Source organism: Aotus nancymaae, unplaced genomic scaffold (assembly GCF_030222135.1).
Source record: "Aotus nancymaae isolate 86718 unplaced genomic scaffold, 86718_ANA_hifiasm-v0.15.2.pri h1tg000064l_1, whole genome shotgun sequence".
Classification (NCBI taxonomy): Eukaryota; Metazoa; Chordata; class Mammalia; order Primates; family Aotidae; genus Aotus; species Aotus nancymaae.
Genome location: NW_026988479.1, coordinates 8,374,383 through 8,394,428, shown reverse-complemented (window position 1 = coordinate 8,394,428; position 20,046 = coordinate 8,374,383). Strand labels below are relative to the sequence as shown.

The window sequence follows — 20,046 nt, the reverse complement described above, 5'->3', positions numbered from 1 at the left end:
ACACAGCGCCCAACTCACACTGACTGCAGAGGAGGCTGTAGTCAGGAGAGGGAAGCAGGATGGGAGAGAGACAGCCTGGAGGGAAGGAGCCCAGCCAGCTGTGCCCACATCTTCCCATGTCCTGGGGCATGGGCTTCTGGAGAACAGGGCCCAAGCCTCACCCCCTTCTCTACCCACTTCACACCTCAGTGCGAAGTGGGGTGGGGTGGTGGGGGCTCAGTGCACATTTGTTAAAGGAGAACTCTTCAGGGCTGAGTGTACTCGTTCCCCACCCAACCCCTGCATCCTCCCCCAGCTGGACAGCCCAGCTTTGCTGGGGAGGATGTGGTAAAGGTCAGGGACAGTTCTGGGGCCTCAAAATGATGAGGGCTGCTGACCCATGGTTATGGTTTGAAGCTCTTTGCCTTCTGCCTATTTGGTATATGTTCAATCTGAGATCTAGAGTTACAGTAAGTCCTGGCAGTAATTCCCATGCTCGTGAATCCACAGAGCAGGGTAAGCTATGGGTTGCCTATGTCTGCCAAGCCAGATGTTTAGAATGGTTATAAATTATCTCCCACTGTCAAATAGGCATCCCTCTGCTCCCTCAGTGCAAGCCATGTAGCTTGGGATCAATTAACTCATTCTGAATAGTTATGAAGGTCCCTCATAAGTGTGGTGGGTGTAATAACACAGAAGGCAAAACTCTTCCTGTCTCAAGGATCCCAGTGTTGGTGCATCAGGCCCCACCTGCTTGGTGGGCATGGCACTGCACAGTGGAAGAAGAATCAGCTGCACAGGGCAGTTAATGTTGAAAGTCAAGTGCAGAATCTGGACTCCGATTACCCCAAAAAAGGCGGGGGAGAGCTGTCCAGGGAAGGCTTTCTAGAAAAAAAAAGAGACTTGAGCTGTCCCCAGAAGACAGGTTAGGGGCTGACAGGGGGGCATTTCAGGTAGAGGAGGTCGACCACGCAAGGCCTGGAGGGAGTGAGGCTGGGCCTGTCTAGGGGTGGCTTGCTGGCCAGCCAGGCATGACTGAACCATGAGGGGAGGAGGCAGAAAAGTCCACCTTAATTCCTTCTGAGCAGGAGACCCATGATGTCCCTTTTTGTGTCACGTGAGCTGAACAGCCAAGGCTGTGTGAAGGTCGAGTCCTAAGTCCATACTTCAGTGTGTGGACTGTGCCTGAGTCCATACTTTAATCCTCAAAACCTTGAGGGGCCCAGGAGGGGAAGACTGGGACAGATCAGGCCAAGACATGGCCTGTGAGAGGCTCCTTCAGCCTTACACTTTGGCCCTGGGTGCTCAGGGTTCTCCAAGGAGGCCCACCTTTATATCGGGGCCCATGACAAACCCTCACCAAGAACAGACTGACTAAGCACCCATCTCCACGCCAATGCCTGAGCCGGGAGCCACAGTCAGCCACGCCTTCAACATGAGGAAGTGGCGCCGTGTAAGCACAGACTGCCAGGTGTTTTGGGAGCCTGGCTCACAGGGCTTGTGTGGGACACCCCCAGGTGTGATAGCTCCTGGACTGAGCCTCCTTTAGATACCTCTCGGAGCTGAATATGAGATGAGGCCAGGATGCCCTGAGGCAGTGGGGATCCCCTGACCCTTAGAACTTGTAGTTTTCTCCTAAAGCTGCTTGGCAAACACCACACCCCCACCCAGCCTCCTCCCCAGAGACACCAGGCCTCCTGGCAGCCCTCGGTTGAAAGGATGCCCAGCCCAGGATAGCAGAATCTCAGGGACCAGATGGGTGGCCACTACTTCTGTATCAGTGACCCTCTCCTGTGAGCCCCGTACCTCCCCACCCCTCCCTTATGGACCTAGGCCTGGGCTTGGCTGAGGACAAATACTGTCTACTCCAAGCAACTGCTATCTTTCAGACATATTGAGAAACATCAGGTTACCTTTTTAAAATAAACATATCATTGAAGCATAACACATAGAGAAAACGAATAAATCATAAGTGTATAGCTCAATGAATTTCCACAGAGAACATATCTGTGTAACCAGCACCCAGATCAAGAGACAGAATCTTACCAGCACCCAGCCCCACCCCATACCATGCTCCATTCAAGTGTGACCCACCCAAGCATAACCACTACTCAGGTAGCCCTTTGAAAGAGGAGAAGGCATGATCGTGACAAAGCAGAAAGGTGGCTAACACCAGCACTGCCACTTAGAGGATTGCCCAGATAGAGGGGAAACCAGGAAGAGAACAGAGGCCATGAGATAAAGAAAAGCTTCATGTGGGTGTGGAAGAGAAGGACCCAGTGAGCATGGCAGGCTCCTGGCCAACTGTGACTGGAAGCGCAGGTAGAACATGAAGCAACCCTAGGAACTTGTCTGTCATGGTAATGGATTCAGATGCTTTATCAGTTTGGAACTCGGCTGCAATATCAGTTTGGAACGTGGACCATTTCTACACTCTACACCCAAAGGAAGATAGACTTTTGAATGGAAGTAATAGAAATTACCAATAGAGTAGAAAACAAAGATCTCCTGTTGGCACTCAGGCTTCCTCCTGCCCTAGGTGAGACCTCAGGCCCTGAGTGGGGCCTGGGCCTTCCAATGCCTCAGAGGTCAGACATGGGGCATTGAAGGGCCCTCTTGGCTCAGGCTGGGGTGCAGCTTACTCTGCCCTTCCCAAGAGAAGCTGTACTCATGGCTCTGTGTCTGAGGGCCCTGAAGAACATCCTGCAACATGGATCTTTCCAGATTTCCTTTCCCTTCACTCTCAGACACTACCCTGTGCCTGACACAGGAGGCCCTGCCCAGTGCACGTCAGCCTCTGGAGATGCCCTTGCTGGGTGTGACTCTGCTTCCCCCAGAGGCACCTGGCTCTGGGAATAGGCTACAGGTCATTCCTGTCAGTTGAAAGACCTGGAAATCCCATCTTTGTGTTCCCTACTTTTCCCAGCCCTGGATGAGATGACCAGCCCAGAGGCCTGGATTTCTGAGCCACAGCTGTTGGCAGGAAAAGGCAGAATGTGCCAGTGTGTTAGTGACAATAAGATTTTCCCAGTAAGAGACTCCTATGCCTGGGCAGGGTTTCAACATTGTCCTTGTGCTATAGAGATTCCTGCCTTCTATTGTTAGAGACAGAATGCTCTAAATGCAAGGAAAAATTACCAATCCGACAAAATGTTTTCTCAGCAAGGCAATTTTACTTTCTGCAGAAAGGGTACTGCTCATCAGCAATCTTGCCACAGAGCACACCGAACAAAAGAAATTCAGGAATTTTTTTTTTTTACACATTGGGTCCTTACTGCTGTGTCCTATCTCTTTTGGTTGGAGCTGGACCTCACAGTTTAAACTTAAAACTTTCTTAAATAGGTAAAGGCAATGGAAAACAAAGGAAATGAGGAAGTTGTTTGTGAAAGGACTTAGAAAAGTAATAACATTTCCAAATAAGGAAGGGGCATAGGCTGTGAATTGGGACATGCCTGTGAGCATGTCCAGCACAAATATCTTGGTTAAAGCACAAGGACATAGAATGTACTTATTCCCTTATATCTAACAGCTACATAGGATAAGGCTTAACAAAGAATTACTAGCAAAAAGCAAGAAGGCTTTGAATAAAGTTTGTCTTTAAAAGAGACTATTATTTCTAACATTTATTATTATTGTTCTTTAACAAGAAGGAAAACTTTGAAGAAGAACTTTTTACTTTCTACATCTCCCATCAAGGTTAGAGCTGCAAGGCTGGAAGCTGAAAAGAAGGAGGTGGAGCTTGGGCAGAAAAAACCAAGAATGTAGGGCACAAAATGACAGGCAGGCAGTGGCCTGGCTGCATGGCCAATGCCCAGGGCCATAGGCCTCTCCCTGTTCCTTGGCCTCAGTTTCCTAATCAATAAATGAGGAGCCTGGACTATATCATTCCAAAATCTTTATCCCTGCTCCTGGGCTGTATGGCCTGGGATTTATGGTGGGTTGGCTGTGTAGGAGCCTCCAAGAGGCAAACAGGTGGAGGATAGGGCTGGGGCTGAGCTGCTGCCACAGGAGCAGTGTGATTAGGATGCACACCCCTATCTACAGCTGTGTGAGACTGTGTGTGTATATACATGTGTGTGAGAGAGAGAGAGAGGGAGAGAGGACACTTGCATGTGTAAGGACCTTTTCTCCAGTGTCCTTTCTGCACCTGAGCCTGTACTAGATGCCATGAGCCTCCAAAGGAAATCAAAGACAGAGTTTCTCACCTGCCTTTTTGAAATTCTTACCAGGGTGTTATCCTCATCAAACAGAGCACCATTTGTGGTAAAAATAAAAATCGAGGTGAGAGTGTGATTGGCTTCTTCAGCTGATGGCTCCTGTTTTTATTAGGAGCCATGACATCATCAAGTGGCATTTCTTGAGCCTCACTCACCAGGTGATTTCTCAGTATTTGCCCTTCCACCTGGAAAGTTCTTTATGAAAATTTTAACCACATTTTCAAAGCCCAAGTCAGAAAGTCAGAAGACAGGTAAACACATCCTGAAGCAAAGCATGCTAATTCTGTGGCATGTGTCTACACCATATCCACAGGGACACAGGTGTTCAGCACTCCTGCCAGGATCTCAGATGGGAAGAGCCTCAGGCTGCAGGCCACTGGCTCCACCTCTCCAGCCCCAGGTGTCCTCTGGGCTGTGTACACTTTCCTTTGGAGAATCCAGGAAGGTCCCTGCCACTCCCATCAACTGTGGGTCCTGAACCTCTCAAAGCATCTGAATCCATTACCATGACAGACAGGGCAGCCAGGAGGCCATTCTCAGGCTCCGAGCGCTGATCAATGCAAAGGGAGAGAGCAGGCCAGAGCGATCGCTCAGTGCATGAGTCTAGTGAGAGCCAGCACATCTGCCAAATCCCATCAGGCTGCTGCTTTTACTCCTTTCCCGGTGTTCAGGGAGTGAGCAGTGCAGATGCATTATGGCTGAGATGTGTCTGGAATAAAACTCCATCGCTGGAAGAGAAGGGCTTTCTGAGCACTCGGAGGACCACACCTGGTTTGCTGTTTATCCCCACCTCCAACCTTCCCTCAGCAGCCCCAGCTTCTCACACTGCCAGGCCCTGCATTCTGGACATGAGCTGGGACCACAGCCTGCTCATCAGTTCAGAGGTTCACCTTAAAAAAATCCACACCTTCTGCCTGGCACCGACTTTCACAGAAATGAGGGTTTCTGCAACTCCCTCCATGGGCTGCCCATGTTTTGATAAGTTTCCCATGTAGATAATCCCCAGAACAGCAGTGCAGATAACAGGGAAGGAGAGACTTCTCACTCTCCTCCCAGCGGCTCAAGCCCTGGAAACATTCCACTGATCTCCCCAAATGTCTGGTGTTCTCTTTCAAAGTTGTGGAGTTTTGTTTTATTTTGACCAGGGATTTACTGTCAATCGTTCAAGTCCGAGAGGTTAAGATAAAGCTTCAAACCTCGGGAAATTTCTCAGAGCTGTCTCAGGTTTAAAACCCTTTGTTTGGGTCATTCTTCTCTGAAATGCCATTTCCTGCCAAGCTCATGTAAGAGCACCAATCCCCAGCTTATAGCAGACCCGTTTTCTCAGAGCATTCTGAGGCAGTTTCCCTCTAACACCTTTTCTTCTAAAGTAAATGACCCCAGGAGCCCAGCAAAGCTTCTGCAGGTGAATGTGGAATGTGTTAACATTTGGGGAGTTCCATCCTGGAGACCACAGTTCAATGGCATTGATTTGCAGTCCAGGCACCCCTCATACCAGAGGACCAGAATCTCTGCTTGTTGTCTTTAAAACCAGTGACTCTTTGGCTTGGCTCAAAAGCTGAAGATGAACACAGAGGAGGAAAAACACCACAGGTCGCCAGGCCTGTGAGATGCCTGCTCAGAAACTGCCCCTGCCCCAGTCTCCCCACCTGTTATCCCTGCCTCGGGCTGTCCTGAAAGAACAGAGAAAAGAAAGAGCCCAGTTCTGGAGGAGGCCCTGCCAGGACCTATGTGGGGCTGCTTTCCCTCTCAGTGGGGCTTGCTCTCTCTACTCCAGTGCACGGAGGTGATGCCTTTTCCTCTGAGGCTGCTGTAGGCTGCCTTCCTAGAGGCCAGGACCCTCCATGGCCCCAGTGCATGACCCTAAATCCCCTGCCCCCCTGTTTTCGACCTTTATGCTGGCAGAGCTTGCACACAGGTGCACATGTGTCCACAGCATAAGCACAGGGACACACTCTCACTTCAGCACGCACACATACATGCACACACACACACACACACACACACACACACACACACACACAGGCATACTCCCACACTGTTCCCGTGGTTCTTTAAAAATCACAGTACCCAGGAGTGTGAAAAGAAGTGAGGCCACAGATTTGGGTTGCTCGTGTAAATCCCTTTCTTTACCCCCATTGGAACTAAAGCCACCTTTTTATAGCAAATCTTTTGTAAAGCCCCCTTTTATTATCTTGAAATGAATATGTGTCATCAAATATGACATGTATTTGATATAAAGGAGATATCTAAGTTATATCCCGTGTATGTGTGATGTATTGTACTTTGGATATTTGTACCCTGAAATTTCATGTTGAAATGCAAACCCCAGTGTTGGAGGTGGGGCCTTGTGGGAGGTGATTGGATCATAGGGGTGGGTTTCTGTTAGAAACAGGTTCTCAGTGCCGCAAAGAAATCAACACTGAGACTATGGATCATTCAGCAAAGCCAGTTTTACTTTCTTTTTTTTTTATTGCATTTTAGGTTTTGGGATACATGTGAAGAACATACAAGATTGTTGCATAGGTACACACATGGCAGTGTGATGTGCTGCCTTCCTCCTCATCACCTATATCTGGCATTTCTCCCCATACTATCTCTCCCCAACTCCCCACCCCCTGCTGTCCCTCCCCTATTTCCCCCCAACAGACCCCAGTGTGTAGTGCTCCCCTCCCTGTGTCCATGTGTTCTCATTGTTCAACACCCACCTATGAGTGAGAACATATGGTGTTTGATTTTCTGTTCTTGTGTCAGTTTGCTGAGAATGATGGTTTCCAGGTTCATCCATGTCCCTACAAAGGACACAAACTCATCATTTTTTATGGCTGCATAGTATTCCATGGTGTATATGTGCCACATTTTCCCTGTCCAGTCTATCATCAATGGACATTTCGGTTGGTTCTGGGTCTTTGCTATTGTAAACTGTGCTGCAATGAACATTCGTGTGCATGTGTCCTTATAGTGGAATGATTTATAATCCTTTGGATATATACCCAGTAATGGGATTGCTGGGTCAAATGGAATTTCTATTTCTAGGTCCTTGAGGAATCGCCACACTGTCTTTCACAATGGTTGAACTAATTTACACTCCCACCAACAGTGTAAAAGTGTTCCTATTTCTCCACATCCTCTCCAGCATCTGTTGTCTCCCGATTTTTTAGTGATCGCCATTCTAACTGGCGTGAGATGGTATCTCAATGTAGTTTTGATTTGCATTTCTCTAATGACCAGTGATGATGAGCATTTTTTCATGTGTTTGTTGGCCTCATATATGTCTTCTTTTGTAAAGTGTCTGTTCATATCCTTTGCCCACTTTTGAATGGGCTTATTTGTTTTTTTCTTGTAAATCTGTTTTAGTTCTTTGTAGATTCTGGATATTAGCCCTTTGTCAGATGAATAGATTGCAAAAATTTTTTCCCATTCTGTTGGTTGCCAATTCACTCTAACGACTGTTTCTTTTGCTGTGCAGAAGCTGTGGAGTTTGATTAGGTCCCATTTGTCTATTTTGGCTTTTGTTGCCAATGCTTTTGGTGTTTTGGTCATGAAGTCCTTGTCTACACCTATGTCCTGAATGGTTTTGCCTAGGTTTTCTTCTAGGGTTTTTATGGTGCTAGGTCTTATGTTTCAGTCTTTAATCCATCTGGAGTTAATTTTGGTGTAAGGTGTCAGGAAGGGGTACAGTTTCTGCTTTCTGCGCATGGCTAATCCAGTTTTCCCAACACCATTTATGAAACAGGGAATCCTTTCCCCATTGCTTGTTTTTGTCAGGTTTGTCAAAGATCAGATGGTTTTAGATGTGTGGTGTTGCCTCCGAGGCCTCTGTTCTGTTCCATTGGTCTATATCTCTGTTTTGGTACCAGTACCATGCTGTTTTGATTACTGTAGCCATGTAGTATAGTTTGAAGTCCGGTAGTGTGATGCCTCCAGCTTTGTTCTTTTTGCTTATAATTGGCTTGGCTATGCGGGCTCTCTTTTGGTTCCATCTGAAGTTTAAAGTGGTTTTTTCCAGTTCTGTGGAGAAGGTCATTGGTAGCTTGATGGGGATAGCATTGAATCTGTAAATTACTTTGGGCAGTATGGCCATTTTCACAATATTGATTCTTCCTAACCATAAGCATGGAATGTTTCTCCATCTGTTTGTGTCCTCTCTTATTTCGTTGAGCAGTGGTTTGTAGTTCTCCTTGAAGAGGTCCTTCATGTTCCTTGTTAGTTGTATTCCTAGGTATTTTATTCTCTTTGTAGCAATTGTGAATGGCAGTTCATTCTTGATTTGGCTCTCTTTAAGTCTATCATTGGTGTATAGGAATGCTTGTGATTTTTGCACTTTGATTTTGTATCCTGAGACTTTGCTGAAGTTGCATATCAGTTTAAGGAGATTTTGGGCTGATACGATGGGGTTTTCTAAATATACGATCATGTCGTCTGCAAATAGAGACAATTTGACTTCCTCCTTTCCTATTTGAATACCCTTTATTTCTTTTTCTTGCCTGATTGCTCTGGCTGGAACTTTCAGTACTATATTGAATAGGAGTGGTGAGAGAGGGCATCCTTGTCTAGTGCCAGATTTCAAAGGGAATGCTTCCAGTTTTTGCCCATTCAGTATGATATGGGCTGTGGGTTTGTCATAAATAGCTTTTATTATTTTGAGATACGTTCCATCAATACCTAGTTTATTGAGGGTTCTTAGCATAAAGGGCTGTTGAATTTTGTTAAAGGCCTTCTCTGCATCAATTGAGATAATCATGTGGTTTTTGTCTTTGGTTCTGTTTATGTGGTGAATTACGTTTATAGATTTGCATATGTTGAACCAGCTTTGCATCCCCGGAGTGAAGCCTACTTGATCATGGTGGATAAGCTTTTTGATGTGCTGTTGCAATCGGTTTGCCAGTATTTTATTGACGATTTTTGCATCTATGGTCATCATGGATATTGGCCTGAAGTTTTCTTTTCTTGCTGGGTCTCTGTCGGGTTTTAGTATCAGGATGATGTTGGTCTCATAAAATGATTTGGGAAGGATTCCCTCTTTTTGAATTATTTGGAATAGTTTCAGAAGGAGTGGTACCAGCTCCTCTTTGCATGTCTGGTAGAATTCGGCTGTGAACCCATCTGGGCCTGGGCTTTTTGTGGATGGTAGGCTCTTAATTGCTGCCTCAACTTCAGACCTTGTTATTGGTCTGTTCAGGGTTTCGACTTCTTCCTGGTTTAGGCTTGGGAGGATGCAAGTGTCCAGGAATTTATCCATTTCTTCCAGGTTTACTAGTTTATGTGCATAGAGTTGTTTGTAATAATCTCTGATGGTGGTTTGTATTTCTGTGGAATCTGTGGTGATATTCCCTTTATCATTTTTTATTGCTTCTATTTGATTATTCTCTCTTTTCTTTTTTATTAATCTGGCTAGTGGTCTATTTTGTTGATCTTTTCAAAAAACCAGCTCCTGGACTTATTAATTTTTTGAAGGGTTTTTTGTGTCTCTATCTCCTTCAGTTCTGCTCTGATCTTAGTTATTTCTTGTCTTCTGCTAGGTTTTGAGTTTTTTTTTATCTTGCTCCTCTAGCTCTTTCAATTTTGATGATTGTATGTCGATTTTAGATCTTTCCTTGCTTTTCATGTGGGCATTTATTGCTATATATTTTCCTCTAGACACTGCTTTAAATGTATCCCAGAGATTCTGGTATGTTCTGTCTTCGTTCTCATTGGTTTCAAAGAATATCTTTATTTCTGCCTTCATTTCATTGTTTATCCAGTCAACATTCAAGAGCCAGTTGTTCAGTTTCCATGAACCTGTGTGGTTCTGAGTTAGTTTCTGAATTCTGAGTTCTAACTTGATTGCACTGTGGTCTGAGAGACTGTTTGTTATGATTTCCGTTCTTTTGTATTTGCTGAGGAGTGATTTACTTCCAATTATGTGGTCAATTTTAGAGTAGGTGTGGTGTGCTGAGAAGAATGTATATTCTGTGGATTTGGGGTGGAGAGTTCTGTAAATGTCTATTAGATTTGCTTGGTCTAGGTCTGAGTTCAAGTCCTGGATATCCTTGTTAATTTTCTGTCTTGTTGATCTGTCTAATATTGACAATGGGGTGTTAAAGTCTCCCACTGTTATTGTGTGGGAGTCTAAGTCTCTTTGTAAGTCATTAAGAACTTGCTTTGTGTATCTGGGTGCTCCTATATTGGGTGTGTATATATCTAGGATCGTTAGGTCTTCTTGTTGCATTGATCCTTTTACCATTATGTAATGTCCCTGTCTCTTTTGATCTTTGTTAAAAGATTGGTTGGTTTAAAGTCTATTTTATCAGAGATGAGAAATTGCAACTCCTGCTTTTTTTTTTTTTTTCCTCTCCATTTGGTTGATAAATCTTCCTCCATCCCTTTATTTTCAGCCTTTGTGTATCCTTGGATGTGATATGGGTTTTCTGGATACAGCACACTGATGGGTTCTGGCTTTTTATCCAATTTGCCAGTCTGTGTCTTTTGATTGGGGCACTTAGTCCATTTACATTTAGGGTTAATATTGTTATGTGTGAATTTGATCCAGCCATTTTGATGCTAGCTGGCTGTTTTGCCCATTAGTTGATGCAGTTTCTTCATTGTGTTGATGCTCTTTACCATTTGGTATGTTTTTGGAGTAGCTGGTACTGGTTGTTTCTTTCTATGTTTAGTGCCTCTTTCGGGAGCTCTTGTAAAGCAGGTCTGGTGGTGATGAAATCTCTGAGTACTTGCTCGTTCATAAAGGATTTTATTTTTCCTTCACTTATGAAGCTTAGTTTGGCTGGATATGAAATTCTGGGTTAAAAGTTCTTTTCTTTAAAGATGTTGAATATTGGCTCCCACTCTCTTCTGGCTTGTAGGGTTTCTGCTGAGAGATCTGCAGTGAGTCTGATGGGCTTCCTTTAATGGGTAGCCCGATCTTTCTCTCTGGCTGCCCTTAGCATTTTCTCCTTCATTTCAACCCTGGTGAATCTGATGATTATGTGCCTTGGGGTTTCTCTTCTTGAGAAATATCTTTGTGGTGTTCTCTGTATTTCCTGGATTTGAATATCGGCCTGCCTTGCTAGGTTGGGGAAGTTTTCCTGGATAATATCCTGAAGAGTATTTTCCAGCTTGGATTCATTCTCTCCGTCACATTCAGGTACAAATATCCAACGTAGATTAGGTCTTTTCACATAGTCCCATATTTCTTGGAGACTTTGTTCATTCCTTTTTACCCTTTTTTCTCTAATCTTGCCTTCTCATTTTATTTCATTGAGTTGATCTTCGACCTCTGATATCCTTTCTTCTGTTTGGTCAATTTGGCTGTTGAAACTTGTGTATTCTTTGTGAAGTTCTCGTGTTGTGTTTTTCATCTCCATCAATTCACTTATATTCCTCTCTAAGTTGTTTATTCTCATTAGCATTTCATCAAATCTTTTTTCAAGCTTCTTAGTTTCTTTGCATTGGGTTAGAACATGTTCTTTTAGCTCACAGAAGTTTCTTATTACTCACCTTCTGAAGCCTGATTCTGTCAATTCATCACACTCATTCTCCATCCAGCCTTGTTCCCTTGCTGGTGAGGAGTTGTGATCCCTTGTAGGAGGAGAAGCATTCTGGATTTGAGTGTTTTCATCCTTTTTGCACTGGTTTCTTCCCATCTTTGTGGATTTATCCACCTGTCATCTTTGTAGTTGTTGACTTTCAGATTGGGTTTCTGAGTGGATGTCCAGTTTGTTGATGATGAAGTTATTTCTTTCTGTTTCTTAGTTTTCCTTCTAACACTCTGGCCCCTCTGCTGTAGGACTGCTGGAGGTCCACTCCAGGCCCTGCTTGCCTGGGGATCACCTGCAGCGGCTGCAGAACAGTAAGGGTTGCTGCCAGTTTCTTCTTCTGCTATCTTTGTCCCAGAAAGATACCTGCTAGATGTCAGTCTGAGCTCTCCTTTATGAGGTGACTCTTTGGATATACAGGGGTCAGGGAGCTGCTTGAGGAGACAGTCTGTCCTTTATAGGAGCTCAAGTGCTGAGCTGTGAGCTCTGTTGTTCATTCAGAGCTGCTGGGCAGGTACATTTAAGTCTGCTGCAGCAGAACTCATAAACCACCCCCCCTTTCTTTTTCCCCCAGGTGCTCTGTCCCGGGGAGTTAGGGCTTTATTTATGAGTTTCTGTTGTGCTGCTGCCTTTTTTCAGGGCTGCCCTGCCCAGAGAGGAGGCAGCCTAGTCACTGTCTGCCTGCAGAGGCTTTGCTAAGCTGATGTGGGCTCTGCCCAGCTGCCATGTGAACTTCCCTGCAGTCCTATTTATACAGGTATAGTTAGAACTGCCTCAGCAATGGCGGATCACCTCTATAATGGCAGATTCTCTCTGTAATGGTGGGTTGCCTTGGCAACGGCAGGCTGCCTCAGCAGTGGTGGACTGCCTCAGTAATGGCGGATGCCCCTCCCCCACAGAGCTGGACTGTCCCGGGTTCAGCTATGCTTGCTGTGAAACTCTCAATCCAGAGCGTTTCCGATTGCTGTTTTTTTGCGGGAGTGGGACCAGCTGAGCCTGATCACCTGGCTCCCTGCCTCAGAGCCCTTTTTTTTTTTTTTTAGTTGAATGGGAGATTCTGTCTCCCAGGTGTTCCAGTCGCCTGTTTAAAAGGCACCAGGATCTGTATGATTTCCCCTGCGGTGACCCACTGCCCTGGCTGAAACAGCCACACTGAGATTCGTGGCGCTTTTTTGCCCAGGAATCTCCTGGTCTGGCTCCCCGTTTCAGTCCCCTTTTTTATCAGTTAAATGGGTGACTCTGTCTCCCAGGAGCTCCAATTGCCAGCTAAAACAGCGCCCAGACCCATGTATTTTGTGCGGAGAACCACCGCTCCTGGCCAAAACAGCCATGCTGGCCAAAACAGCCGCTCTGGCGACCAGTGGGGCTCCTCCGCCTGGGAATCTCCTGGTCTGTGGGCAATAAAAATCCATCTGGAAGTGGCATCCACTCACCCTCCACGTTTTCACTGGATGCCGCAATCCTGAGCTGCTCCTAATTGGCCATCTTGGATCTGTCCCTAGCCAGTTTTACTTTCTGCAGAAAGGGTGCCACTCACCAGCAATCTTGCCATGAGACCAAACCAAACAAAGGGAACAGGAACATTTATAACCTAACACAGCCACCTTACTGCTGTGTCCAGTTTCCACTGGCCGAAACAGGACCTCACATTCTATACTTGATCCTATTGACCTACAATTTAAAAACTTCCTTAAACAGGCAAGTGGAGAGAGGACAAAGAAAAAGAGAAAGCTAGTCATGAGATGGTCAGGAAGTGTTTCCAAATAAGGAATGGCATGGACTGTGGGCTTACCCAGACTTGTCTGGACATGCTTGTGTAAGCTGACAGTGAGCAAGGATTTATAGTATATGGAATGGTTATTCTTTAGTGTTTAAAAATGAAAACTTTGAAGAACTTCTCTATCTCTTACAGTTTCTCATGAATGGCTTGGCACCATGTCCTCAGAGATGCCCTCACCATACTGAGTTCTTAAGAGACCGGGTTGTTTAAAAGGGTGTGGCACCTCTCTCCCCACTCTCTTGCCCCTGCTCTTGACCCGTGAGATATTTGCTCCCCCTTCACCTTCTGTCATGAGCAAAAGCTTCCTAAGGCCTCACTAGAAGCTAATGCCAGCACTGTACATCCTGTACAGCCTGCAGAACTGTGACCCAATTAAATCTCTTTTCCTATAAATCACCCAGACTCTGCTATTTCTTTATAGCAATGCAAGAACAGCCTAACATGATGTGATAAAAAGGAAAACTGCAGGGAAAGTGATGAGCATAAAATAAACCTTTCAGTATGTAAATATCCGGGCAGGAGCTGCACTCATGGAGGCCAGACGTCAGCACCTACACATGAAACCCTAAGAACATAACAGCTGCAAACAGAACCTGTTACAGGTGCGTTATGTTGAAAATTTAAATATTCAAGTGTCATTGCTTTGGAGATGGGATTCTCCAAGATGGTGAATGATTCTTGATAAAATAGTAAACACAATTTACAATTGACAGCAGAAGTGCATCCTTGGAATGCCTTTGCCAAACCCTGGGGGTTTGTAATGCTATGTAACAATGTTAGATTCTAGGCTTAAGTAATAGTAACCAGATGTTTCGCTTCCGTGACTGGGACATTTAAAAACTCAGATGAGATGCCAGGTGTGATGGTTAATACTGAATGTCAACTTGATTGGATTGAGGGATACAAGGAAGTAATCCTGGGTGTGTCTGTGAGGGTGTTGCCAAAAGAGATTAACATTTGAGTCAGTGGGCTGGGGAAGGCAGATCTACCCTTAATCTGGTGGGCACAATCTAATCAGCTTCCAGTGAATATGAAGAAGGCAGAAAAACATGAAAAGGAGAGACAGCCTAGCCTCCCAGCTTTCATCTTTCTCCTGTGCTGGATACTTCCTGCTCTCGAACATAGGACTGCAAGTTTTTCAGTTCTGGGACTCAGACTACCTCTCCTTGCTCCTCAGCTTGCAGACAGCTTATTGTGGGATCTTGTGGGAGTATAAGTTAGTACTTAATAAACTCCCCTTTATATATAATAGGATATATATGTATATGCATCCTATTAATTCTGTCCCTCTAAGAGAACCCTAATACACCAGGCCAGCAGAATTTTTTGTGCAGGATGGTACCACCAAGGGCAGGATTACTAGGACCCCTGGCCCTACCCATTAAGTGCCACCAAGGCCCCCAATCATTGTGACAACCAAAAACACCCCCACAAAATTCCAAAACGCCTCTTGGGGACAGCACTACCCTTGTTGAGACTGTCTGTAGAGACTCTGTGTGTGTGATGAGTCCATGTGGGAGCAAAGTGCTCCCTTTGCCTGACCCATCAGCCTCACTCTGGGGCCCAGTAGCCCTCATCTTGGTCACTTGTGGAGGAAGTGACATCCTTAGACTCTGCCGTGTCTCTATGGATGTGCCCACCACTCAGCCTTGTGGCCACTCAAAGACCACAGCAGTTCAAGCTCAAAGTAGCTACATTTCTGGACATCACTGACACTGTCACCTCGCTGACACTGAGCAAAGTTACTGCTGTCTCAACAGCCGGCCTTTTCCCCTTAGTTAGATGTTTGGGAGGATGAAGCCTCCTAAGGAAGTCTTGGAAACAAAATTAATAAAATTGAATTGGAGGTGAGGAAGGCACCCACACTCCATCATCCTCTCCGACTTCCCCACCTGGTGACTGACCGCCGGTCCAGCACTACTGCTTCTGCTTCTGGTGACTGGGAGAGTGGGAGGAGGGCTGAGCTGCTGGACAGGGCAGAGGGGGAGCTGGAGTTCATAAGGAGCTGTTGCCCACCTTCCACAAGGAATGCTGACCTGTTAGGGAGTCTGGCTGGTGGAGGTTTTCCACTAACACAACACCATAAAATAAAGTTCTGAACGCCAGGAGGGCTTTAGCATTTATTCATGTTTTCAAACAGTACTCTTTCACTCTGGGGCCACCTGATAGATGTGCCAGTCAACCATAAAAAGTATATGTGGATCCCTCTCCCAGGAATCCAACCAATTTTGCTTTCTCTAATAGGAATAAAAGAGAGGATTGTAAATGTCAGACAGCAGATTGTATAGCAACATCAGTCGAACCAGGCATTCATGAGCAAATGTACCATTTATCTAACAAAGGTCTGGGTGGTTTTGTTAATTCAAATTACTTGATGCTGGGGTGCAAATTGAGACAAGGCATTGTCTGCAAATTCAGGTGCAAGTGGAGGTAGATATTCCCACCAGTCTTGGAGTCGGCTGGATCCGCTCCAGTGCAGCACAGCTGGGGAACCAGGCACAAGGTCTGCATGGCCTTGTGTGTGTTTAACCCAGGGTAAAAGGCCATGTCAGGCCTTAAACATGCAGATTCACTTTGTGGTCCCAAAGTGAGCCTCGTACCTTTAACCTAGAAAATTCAAAATTAGCTGAGATGACAAATATGGACACTCCAGGGAAAAGACCAGATGGAAACTGACCGAGAATAGTTTGGCAGCCTTGATGCAAGGCCCCCTTTGAATCCTGGGAGGTTGAGGGGCTGCATCTAACTGTAACCACTTGATTTCCCTCAGCCAGCTCCTGGCTGCTAGAGTGCCCACATACCAAAAACCTTGTGTAGGATTACAGGACCTTGGCATGGCCAAATGCCAGCAGGTGACCTTTGAGAGAACCAACCCTTTCAACTGTAAACTCGGCTGCCTGTGATGGCTCAGCTCAGCTCAACAAGAGACAGGCCCAGTCGTGTAGCCATGCCCTCCTCTCCCTGAAACCCTTATGCTGGCCTCTGTTTCCCAGTTAGAGGCAGCAGTACATCCATGCCTTGCATGGAAGCAAGAGCCAGGATGTTATAAGGAACTGCTCGGCTCTGTCTCTGAGTCTTGGCTAAGAGGCGAGTACCCTCCAACTGTCACCAGCTTCTCTTTCTGACTTAATCCCTGGTAGTTTTCCCTTCCAGGCCCCTCCTGAGAGCCACTCAGCTCTCAAGCCAGGTGGCCAAGTGAGCCCTGTCCGATAGGGGTAAGGTAAGCATGTTTGCTAAAATTGTGTTTCCCAAAGTGTGCTTAGTGGACTATCTGCCAGAATCAGCAGAGACTCTTAAAGTGCAGCTTTCCGGGCGTCACCCCATGCTTGCTGCCCTTCTAGTAAGGACCTGCAGACCTTCGAGAGGTGAGACTCAGAATTTGCATTTTTAATAATAGTCCAAGTGATTGTGATGCAGACCACAGTTTGAGAACCTGCTAAAAGCTACTTTTACTAACATAGCAGCTCTCCCATACCTTGCTCTTCCTCAGCTAGGCCTGTTGTGGGCTTCCTCTAGGGAAAGCCAGAGTAAACAGGTTCTTCATTGAGGTTCCTGAGGCCCCGGTGTTATGTGGTTGAAAAACCAGGGTCAGGAGATCTGGGTTCTGATCTTGGATCTGCCACTAGTCAGACGCATGGAACAGCCACGTCCCTTCCCCACCCTGGGCCTCAGTTTTCCCAAATGTCTAATGAGTGCATTTGGCTCATTGCTGGTTCTGGTGTTGAGACTAAGGAGTGAGGAGTGTTCCAGGGAGAGCTCCAAATGACGGAAGGGACAGAAGGCGGGCTGAGTTCCTCCAGGCCATGGGCAGGCCTCAGCACCTGGTGAAGGGATGCCCACCATGGGTCCCTGTTGGCAGTGTTCTCTAAGAGCGTGAAGCTATTCACCCAAGGGATGCAAAGATACTGGGAGCAGTCCTTGCTGCAGGAAGCTGAGTCTAGGAGACAGGACAGGGACAAAGCCCTCCAGGATCACAGAGCCGAGGTCCAGAGTGTGTGGTTTGGAATGGATGGAAACAGCTCTGTAGAACTGGGCCTTGGCAGAAAAGTCATATTTGAAGAAAGGGCCTGCCAGGAGTGGGACACCTGGGAGCAAGCTCTGCGGGCGGGCTTTTGGGCAGGGACTGGGAAGTCAGCGTGGTCAGACTGGGAGGGACTTCAAGGCTGGAGTAGCCAGTGGCTTTAGGCCAGTGACAGGTATAAACACAGCCACAGGATGCTGAGAGGAGGGGAGAGTGACCCATTCACTCAGAAGTCACAGACCCCAGAGGACAGCTGGCAGTGGGTTACCAGGTAGCATGACTTCCAGTACACCTGTCTGTGTGTTTGGGGATTGTGAGAAGACTGTTTCATGCGTGTGTAACAATCTCTTGGAATTTTCAGAATTTTGTGGCTCAGTCAACACTGTCAGTGAAACGACGTCGTGTTAGCTAAAATGTGTCTTAAAGATAAGCCCATTGGTTTTGGCATTTATTGTTAATTGAATTTTCCCAGAAATGGCAGCAGAAAGATTGTTAATGTTCATGAATTTACATCAAGTTAAACATCTGTTCCTCTTAAGCTAAACTCCAGCAAAGTTACGGCGGCTCCTAAATTAGATCTGGGAGTAAAATGCTGCTTGTTCTTTGCACAGCTTAGCAGTTTCAAAATAGACCTCAGAATGACACATCGCAACTGAGGCCCATGTAACGCAGCCACACTCTGCTATGATGTGGGTGCCAGACAATTAAGCCAGGTTTTTGCTTTGGTGGTGAAGATCAAAGCTTTGCTGGAGCAGCACGTGATATGACTTATCAGGCTGATGGGGAAAGTGTGGGAACCAGTGTTGCTAATATCTGGGGGGCAGGCAGCCAAGAGGATGCGGGCACATCCTGTCTCTCCCCTGAGCCTCTCTGGGCGTTTCTCAGGTGAGGATTGGGAATCCAACCTCTGGCCACCCTGCCAGGTTGAAGAGGGGCTGGAGCCCAGAGGGCGCAGCTTCAGAGAGTGGCTGGCTACTATATGGTTTCTGCAGGGAGGGTCTGCGTCTGGTTTGGAAAGAGAGATCCACACCGCATTTGTTGGCATTCAGAGCAGACCTTCCATCCCCCACCCAAGCAAGTCTTTTCTCCCCATGCCCTTGCTCCTAGGTCCATGCCTCCTTCCCCAAAGGGATTGCTTCCATTATGGCGGCTGAGCTCTTTCATGATGTTAATCCATGTCCTGCATTCCCCTCTCCAGTACACTTTGGATATTCTTCAAAGGGGGACTCTTGAGTGTGGAGTGACCCCCAGGACAGGAAATTCCAGCACCCTGGAGACTCACGGGGCTGGAGTCTTACAGTGGCCTGGGGATTCCCCCAACGTACCTTCACCCCACATTCTGTCTGTGTATAAAGCTGTCCCCAAGCACACAGATGGTCCACAGGGTTGGCTCTGCTCATTTACTGATCAGAGCCAGGGCAAAGGACCGGATCTTTCCTGAAGCTGTGCCATAGCCAAATTCACCCACAAGCCTCCTTTCCTGGGTGGCCTCTCTGCAGGGTGATCCAGGGCAGTCCTGACCAGCAATGCCAGGACAAGAGGGCAGAAGCTTTATTCATCCTCCTCTCCAGAAGCAATTCCCAGGCAGGTACCTTGTGCCCACCACACTTCTATGCAACCTAGTGTCCAGAGACCACCTTGCCCCACCCCCAACTGGCCATGCTGGAGTTCACTCCATGGGGCCAGCATTGCAGGTTTTGTGGTATCCCCACTGGGTGAAATATGGAGGTTTGAGCTTCAGTGAGCATGGCCACATGTACCGCGTGGTCAGCATGCCCTCTAGGGAACTGACATGATGGTCGACTCAGGCACCAGCCCATTCCTAAGATCCAGACCTGTCACCATGGTGCAGGGTGGCTAGGATTGTCCCTTCCTCAGGGCAAGGCTGTAGCCACTCTGCAAGCCCACCTGCCACCCATCTTCCACAGTCATATGGGCAACAGATCCTGAATGAGCCCATTCTATGTGTGAGTACTGGGGGTACCTTGCCCTGGAGGAGCTCACAGTCTAACAGGGAGGCTGGCGATCCACAGTGGATGAAAAAGTCACAGAAGTTAAAGGCTAGCGAAGGCTGGTGAGAGAGCACACACAGGGCAGCACACGAGGGCCCCCGTTAGGCAGGGTTGGTGTGTTAGGCAAGAGAGGCTGAAGGACTCGGTGAGGAAATACCTTGCAATGAGAGAGTAGGATGGGGCAGCAAGAGACAGCCCACTTTCCCACCCCACCACCATGCAGGCGCCTGGGAGCCAAGGCCTGTGCCTTGACCACGTGGCCTGTCTCTCTCTCAGAACCTGAGCTCCCGGCGGCCTATGTAGCACCTTCCCCTTTGCCCACATTGCACACCTCCCTCCCCTTGACTCTTCGGAGTCTCCCAGCCCCACCCACACCTTTAACAGGAGTTCACCTGCCATAGAATGAAGATGGTCCCTTTGAGTGCAGTCTGGCAGAGGCACAAGTGGCTGATGGAATATTTACAATGTCTCCCCTGCTTCCCTTTGTTTTGCAATAGAAAGTGTTTCTTTGATGGACATT

The 20,046-nt window shown here is 46.9% G+C and overlaps 1 protein-coding gene across 3 annotated transcripts in view; it reads left to right on the top strand.

The window, feature by feature from the left end:
• The window catches only part of FSTL4 (follistatin like 4), a 435,486-nt gene that overhangs the window by 276,081 nt on the left and 139,359 nt on the right, over positions 1-20,046 (top strand). The window lies entirely within an intron of this gene.